This window comes from Schistocerca serialis, chromosome 7 (genome assembly GCF_023864345.2).
Source record: "Schistocerca serialis cubense isolate TAMUIC-IGC-003099 chromosome 7, iqSchSeri2.2, whole genome shotgun sequence".
Taxonomy (NCBI): Eukaryota; Metazoa; Arthropoda; class Insecta; order Orthoptera; family Acrididae; genus Schistocerca; species Schistocerca serialis.
In genome coordinates, this window is record NC_064644.1 from 284,461,860 (window position 1) to 284,470,485 (window position 8,626).

Genomic DNA, 8,626 nt, shown 5'->3' on the forward strand with positions numbered 1-8,626 from the left:
AACGAAGCTCATAGTAATTGTTCGAAGTGACGACCACCAGTCTCAACGCATGTATGGCAACGGTGAATGACGTTCTGCCGCATTCTTTCAATGATCTCTGGTGCCCTGGTGTCTGTTGTACCAGGAAACAGGCAGCGTGGACCCTTGCAACCAGATGTTCATCCGTTTCTACCGCAGTTTTGTATAGCAACATCTTGATTAACCCCAGAGGGGAAAGTCCACAGGTGTGAGATCCGTCAATCGCGCTGGCACAGAACGTGCTCTTCCAGGCCAACGACGATGGTCCGTATTGTTGAGGTGCTCGCGGATATTAACATAGAAATGGGCTGCTGCACAGTCGTGTTGAAACCAGATCGTTTCGCAGACAATATGGGGTACACACAGTCTTAAAAACCTGTGGCAGCACATTTCGCAAGAACGAGGTAACATGGACTAATCAAACAGGGAGGCAGCGAAGAAGATCCTATTAGGTGACCTTAAACAATGCCAGTATCGTTGCTGGTCGCTGCCAGTGTAGGAGGCATGGGGATTGTCATCACTCCACACATCAGCACAGGTGAATGAGGACTCATACGCAAACAATGCAAGCTGTACAAGTTCCGCACTACGATGGATAATCCGTTGACAGAAGTGAACGAATGGCTCAAAATCCGATGTTCGAAGTGCTTGCCCAAGTTTTTTACAATACGGGTGTAATAGCTGTCCCAGTAGTACACTCCACAATGTATCCCTCGAAGTGTGCGTTTCACGGGCAAGTTGACGAGTTCGTATTGCTGGATGGCCGGCCACGAGATTCAGTACCATCTCCTCAAAGTCTGGTGTTCGGACATGTGTCTGGCGGGAACCTTATCCGGATCTTTGTGGCGTGAAAGATCCCGTATCTAAATTGGTATGCATGGAGATGAACTTCTTTCAGTTGGGAAGACGCCTCTTGGGGAAGCTTTCTTTGTGCATTTGTACTGCCGCATCGTACATTAAATGCCTGTCTGCCAATTCTAGTGACAAGTAAAGTTCCATTTTGTGTACGTGTCATGCACTGTACACAGTAATCCACCTCACCATGGATACATCGCAAGCAGCCTGGTGCAATGGACAAATGGCGCCAGGGAAAGTAGCGTGCGTGTGGCACATGTGAATGCGACGGTTCGATGCGTGCGGTCGTCACATGACACATGTGCTATTAGGTAAGCTCAGTATAGTATGTCTGTTTGGTGGTCAGGTGTGTATGCGGTCTGTCACCTGCTGCCTGTTCCAATGTACAGCACATAGCCGGCATCTTAGCGAGAGTGCGGCGGAACTGCACGCACCGTTGCGATACATGGATTAAGACTGGCGGTCACCACTTTGAACAATTACTATGAGCTGAGTTCTTGTTTTGCGGCGTACGCTGTATAGGCTCGTAACGCAATACATATGCGCTGGAGAACGTTGGTTCCCTTTCTCAATATAATCGGTTGCGGAGCTACTATCACTTGATTCAGTTTCACCCAAAACGTTTGAGACAACCTGTACACTCTGTGTCCTTTACGAATGACCCAGAGGTCTCTCAGAATTTTCCCAGTGAAGTCGACCAACCTCCTTCCCTACAACAGCTCTTAAATACTCGATCCATTTCGTATCTTTTGCAGTTTTTTTCGTACATATTTAATCGATGTGACTATGTCATGCAGCACATTACTAATATTGCATTCGTACGGTATTGGACTGTTTCTCTCGTTCAACTGCATTAACTTGCGCTTTTCTGCAGCCACAGCTAGGTGCTATTCGTCTTACCAGCGAGAATTTTTGCTAAGTCATGTTGTATCCACCTGCAGTCGCTCAACGACGACACCTTCCCATACACCATAGCATCATCAGCGAGCAGTCACAGCTTCCTGCATATCCTCTCTGTCAGATCATTTCTTTATGGCCACATAGGATTATCTGAGCCTCTCCTGACGGTACACCTGTTGTTGGTGAACAATCTCTGTCGAGACTACGCACTGAGTTCTGTTACTATTACTAACGTATACTGGAACCTTCTACTTATTTTTGGGGGTACCGTGTCAAATTCTTTTAGGAAATCTAGGATTATGGTACCTGCCTGTTACCCTTCATCCATGCACTGCGGCATATCATGTGAGAAAAGGGTAAATTGATTTTCACGAGTGATGCTTTCCGAATCCAACGAAGAGCTGCGGGTTTCGTCACGTGATCGTTCAGTTAGTACAAGAGCGTTACAGAGATGCTCAAAAGATTCTAGTCCCAAACGCTACAAGATAGGCGTTGTACATCACGTAATGGCTTTCAAATTTCAAAAGACCACTTTCCGAAGTAGATGGAGAATATATTACTTCGTCCAACGTGTCTCTCGCGAAATGACCACAACAAGAAAATTCGAGAAATTGTATTTAATATAGAGGCTTACTGACAACTATTCTTCCCACGCGTCATTCGCGGGTAGAACAGAGAATGGGGGATCGCTTAGAGGTACCACAGTACGCTGCGCCACACACCGTTAGGTGGCTTGCGGATTATCATGTAGATAGATAGAAAACCAGATCTCCAACTAGGTACATGATTACAGCAGTCGTTTTTTCCGCAGAAAACAACGGACATTACATATTTTCGTCAAAACGGCGGTAGATACATGAAGCTTTGCAAAGTTTGTCTCATGCTGTACTCTGGTATGTGGATTCCCTGTACACTTTTCGATGAGGTACGTTATTGATCATACAAAGTGAAATAATTAAGCCCTATTTTGGAAGTGTTGAATGATTTACATTCTTCCGTCTAAAGCATGCAATTGTTCAGGGCGACAGTCATACAGGGTGAGTCACTTACTATTGCCACCAAGAATAACTCTGAAAGTATGAGAGAAGCTTAAAAATTTGTGGGACAAATGTTGCGTGGGATAACGTTGGCTTTTTGTTGGTAGGTGGGATCGTTTCAGAGATATGAAGGTATTTTTTTTTTTTTTTTTTGCGGTAGTGTGGTACTTATTTTCTTATAGTGGCATCGAGGTGAATCCAATGATGTGTAACAGTAAGATCTTTGAAGGTCAACGAAGGTTAAGAAGTTGGCATGAACGTCCTTTTACAAAAAGTGTACAAAGTGATGAACATTTGTATCATTGCAGCGCTGCAATTTTCTTATCATGGATTGAGAGGTATTCGTTATCACTTTGGCACTTATCTAAGCACATGCTGTGACATTTCTCTCTCGTATATCGTGCAAATAATGAACATTCGCTGAATACGGAGTATCCATCTAACGTGCCATTGATAAGAAAACACCATTAGATGGTTTCACAATACAACACTAATAGGAACGGTAAGACTAGTATCGTCAAATCAAGCGAATGTGAATGACGTATTCCTTCGAGGAACAAGTCGATATGCTTCTCATTTACAGAGAATACCAAAGAAATTCAGTGAGAGCTAGAGAAAGATATCCTCAACGTACTCACCCTACACGTCGTACATTTACGTATGTGTATGATAAATTGAGTCAACTGGATCTTTAACGCATTGGAAACAAATCAGGCAAAGGAAAGTAACAAACAAGAACGGAATTTGGTACTTTTGTCACCGTGGATCGAGATCCTTGTGTTAGTTCGCGTCAGATCACAAGGGAATCTGCCATGAGACAGATTAGTGTTGTTCGTGTTCTGCATCACCATAAATATCATCCTTACCAGACCAGTCTCTATCAAGAATTAACTGGTACGGATTGTATGGATCGCATTGAATTCTGCCGACGGGTTCAACTTCATGTTCAGTGGGATGACACATTTATTAATTTGATTCCATTTACTGACGAAGCTGGAAATTCATGTTGGCCGCACCAAGTTGCACACGAAAACTGTGGTCGGTGAATGTATGGTGTGAGATCCTGGAGCTCAGAATTATAGGCCCTTATTTCATCAAAGGAAATCTTAATGGTAGGAAGTACACCACATTCCTGCAAGAAACATTAGATTTGTTATTGGAAGAAATACCTTTAGGAACAAGGAAAAGAATGTGGTGTCAACACGATGGGTGTTCGGCACATTTTTAGCTGATAGCTAGAAATGAGTTGCAGAGTCAATTCCCATATCGTTGGATTGGACACGGAGATGTGTCGTGGCCGGCTCGTTCGTCAGACTTCACGCCTCTAGATTTTTTCTTCTTGGGATTCGTAAAAGACATTGTTTATAAAGACGTTCCAACTACCCCTGAAGATATGCGAGAGAGAAGTGTTAGGTCATGTGCTTCGATAAGTCCCAATGTGATAAGTAATACCACTCAATCCATGATAAGAAGGTTGCAGCATTGCACTGATACTTTGGTCAGTTTCTACACCTTCAGTTAAAGGACGTCATGCCACCTTTGTGAGCTTCAAAAATTCAAATTGCTCTGAGCACTATGGGACTTAACATCTGTGGTCATCAGTCCCCTAGAACTTAGAACTACTTAAACCTAAATAACCTAAGGACATCACACAACACCCAGTCATCACTAGGCAGAGAAAATCCCTGACCCCGCCGGGAATCGAACCCGGGAACCCGGGCGTGGGAAGCGAGAAGGCTACCGCACGACCACGAGTTGCGGACTTGTGACCTTCGTTGACCTTCTAAGACCTTACTGTTACATATCATTGGATTTGTCTTGATAGCCGCTATCAGAAAAGAAGTACCAAACCATAGCATCCCATTAAAAAAAAATTGTCCTTCATATGTGTGAAGCGATCCCACCTAGCAACAAATAGCCAACGTTGTCCCAAGCAATTTTTGGCCCACAGACTTTTCAGCACCTATCTTACTTTCGGAGTTATTCTTGGTGGCAAAATTTAGTGACACACCCTGAATATGGAAAATACAATACATAGTTGAAGTTAGACGTAATATTGAAATAATTTTTGATGTCAAATGTGGAACTAATTGCATATCTTTTTCAGATCAAATACTGTGATCTGCTGATCAGACAGAGAAATGGAAGAAATTTGACAAAATCAGTAGCGTGCGTCGTTAGTCCCTTTTAACATATTAGTTCCTTCTGGAATACATGTCGAACTCTTTGAGTATGGTTCTCATACAAGAGACTTTGATTGTAAGAGACGTCTCTCAAGTTAAGACCTATTTTAAACTTCAACAGACTTCTTCTGGCACGAAATTCCCTATTATCTTGTGTTGATCTACTTCTTATGAACTCGTTCGTCAATCGTTATTTTGTAGCCTATGTAGAAGACCTCGTTCATTTTTTCTCCAGGCTACCCCCAATTTTTATATTAAATTTATTATTAATCTAATTTTAGCTTCTGCCTAATACTTTCGTCTTCCAGTAAACTGTTCATTCAATTCATTACCCTCTCGCGCTCACAGCGAATCATATAACCGATAGAATAACACAAAGTATCTGTAATACATCCGTTACTAGAGTGAAAGGGTATAAAAATGTTCACTTTACAGGTGAAAACCTCAGTAACGATAGATAAAAACGCACAATGTGCAAAGACAACAACCAGTAGGAGCAATGGTTGCGAAAGCTCTCATGAAAATTTATGACGGTCTTATTGGTTACAGCATGTTATGTGAACATGTGTTTCTCTCTTGGTCTGACATTAAGACTAAACATGGAGTTGAAAGTTCTGCTCATTTATCTGCTGGTAATAGACTAAATAACGCACGCGGCAATAGAACTATAAAAATGCTGTCTTTGTAACTTACCTCTAACGTAACAGTGTTTTGTCAGCTTTCATTGTCATGACTTTCCGCTGCAATTAGTGGTACGATGTACACCGTGCCACTCGCTGTACGTGATTTTGATTGCTGTCACTCAATAGAATTTATTTCGAAAATAAATTTAACCAGTTTAATTGGACTCAAGGCTGCTGTGCTATTTCCTGAGATTTCTTTTTACTTTTTCAGCTGTTAATAGAAATTTCGTGAGTACAACAGTGAATTCTCTTTTAACTGCGAAATATGCATTAAGTAGCTTGAAAAAGTCGACGGTAAATGTGACGACTTCTCAATATATGTGTAAGGGCGCTCAAACAGTTTCCGTTAGAAGGCCGTACAGCCTGTAATTGGTATGCAAATCAGGAAAAACCACCGTGCGCTTTGAGGCAATTATCCCACCGATGCAACAGGTTAATGATCTCCGTTTGCTGAAACACCGTATACTGCTGCATGAAGCACACCATAACCAACTGCTACACATCTTCGTCCGACAGGAAACGTCGACCCTTCCATTTTCAAGTGACCGAAGGCATTAAGGGCAGAGATAAGAACTATTATGTTTCGGCATTAGCGCTATGGGCTCGTTCGTTATCACACATTCTTCATTGTCATATGGATGTCTGTCGGTGTCGCCCATAGATCTGCATTTATCACACGTACGTCGGAAAGACACGAATGCAACACTGAACCGTTGCCCATGTGTCCATACTTATATTCCCTCATTGGAGTCGCTCTGTCTTGCATATATGCTGCAGCAACATCCTTAAACCGAAACTTTTTGGTCGCACCTTATAACAACTAGTGATTCCATACGCTCTCCGAGTGAAGAACGTACATTACTTATAGTTTCCTAAGCACCATTGCCTAGAGTGTATCAGGTTATGAATATGTGTGTAAAATCATTTTGGGCATTAGGCTGCATCATTTTGAAATCAAAAACAGCTATTAAAACTATGTTTCGTCTGTCATTGCAGCTATCTCCTTCATCATCGCTAAAGTGTTGATGCCTGGCGATGATCGTCGCTTTATACTGTTCTGTTTCGGTTGTCACGTTACAATCTATATCACTATACTGCAGAATAACGGTAAACTTCAAAATACAGACGCCTCTACATGGATGACTGTAGAGCAGGATATTTACTTTTCCTAATCTTGGAAAAGACTGGTCGGTAAAAAACATATGTCTGCGTTTTTCTGTAGTGAAATGACAGAACCACACGGCAGTTCTTTTGTGGCTTCTTGTTTCTCCTGAGAATCTTGGTCTTGAGCAGCTGATGACTGACGGACACACCCAACCCACTGGACAGCAATTGCTGCCAGCCAAGCCGTAGACAGCTTTCAACCACGCACTGTGTTGTGATTCTTGAAGTTTTATCAGCGTAGTGAATAGTCTATGAAGTTTCCGGATTGCAACCGGATCATGTTGACTTGTTGACACTATATTTCGCCTGGTAGCTCTCTAGTCATCTTCAGGTAAGTGGTCGCAGACACAGGACGGTTGCCAACAGAAATAGTGTGGCAAGAAGTCAACATTATCCGCATAAAAACCCGAAACTTCACAGAATACTCACTCTGTTCATGCTGTGGAGGCGTTTAATTATTTCAGTAACGTCTATAATATCAAATACCGGCCTTAATTTGAGGAAGAAATTTCTGAGGATGTACGTCTGGAGTACAGCATTTTATGGTAGTGAAACATGGACTGTGGGAAAACCGGAACAGAAGAGAATCGAAGTATTTGAGATGTGGTGCTATAGACGAATGTTGAAAATTAGGTGGACTGATAAGGTAAGGAATGAGGAGGTTCTACGCAGAATCGGAGAGGAAAGGAATATGTGGAAAACACTGATAAGGAGAAGGGACAGGATGATAGGACATCTGCTAAGACTTGAGGGAATGACATCCATGGTACTAGAGGGATCTAGAGGGCAAAAACTGTAGAGGAAGACAGAGACTGGAATACGTCAAGCAAATAATTGAGGACGTAGATAGCAAGTGCTACTCTGGGATGAAGAGGTTAGCACAGGAAAGGAATTCGTGGCGGGTCGCATCAAACCAGTCAGTAGACTGATGACCAAAAAAAAAAAAAAGTCTCTAACTTTCGACTGCTGCATCTTTGAATGTCGAAAAGAACTCACAGATTTCTGAGGTACTGAGAGGTCAGCTACAGTCCACGTTCTGTTCGATTGTAAGTTGCCCCATTAGAACTTAGTATTCATGCTCCGGCACTTGAGAGCACACAACTTAAACGTTGCCGCATTGACGCCGAGATTTCCAGACGGCTGCAGAGTGGAAAGTGGAATCCTTCATTGGCTTTCGATATTGGATTTCGTGACGGCTCTGAAATATAGGCTTTTTTCCTAATGCCCCACAGGATTTTACTGAAACTGTCTCTAGCTCTAAAAGCCTACGCACTGACATCGGATCACCAACATCTTTAACGTACCGAACCATATATTTGAAAGATAAGAGCTATGTAGGTCACCAATTTAACTACGAATCTGTCAAAATTTAGATTCATATCGACCTGTAGAAATTTAGATTCATATCCACGAAGGTCTGCATAGACGGCCAGATCAGGTCTGCATACAGACCCACAATTACGAATATTCGGTTTGTTGGCACGTTTATTCCACTGCCTCGGTAATCAAATCCTTATTCGCTCAGGCGTGTGTCCGCAGTATAATCACTTCTTCGTATCTGCGTGGTATATGTGTGTGTGTGTATGTGTGCTTCAGCACAGGCGAGGCGACGTGGCCATAAATAATAAAGCGCATCGGCCCCGACACGAGGCGGGCGTGACCACGTTTTACGAGCAGTGCGGCTATTGCCGCCACTACACTGACAGGCGAGGTCTGCCGAACCAGAGGAATACTGCAGCAGGGTGAATGCTTGCAGCCGGGCATCATTCCCCTCTTTCGGTTATCT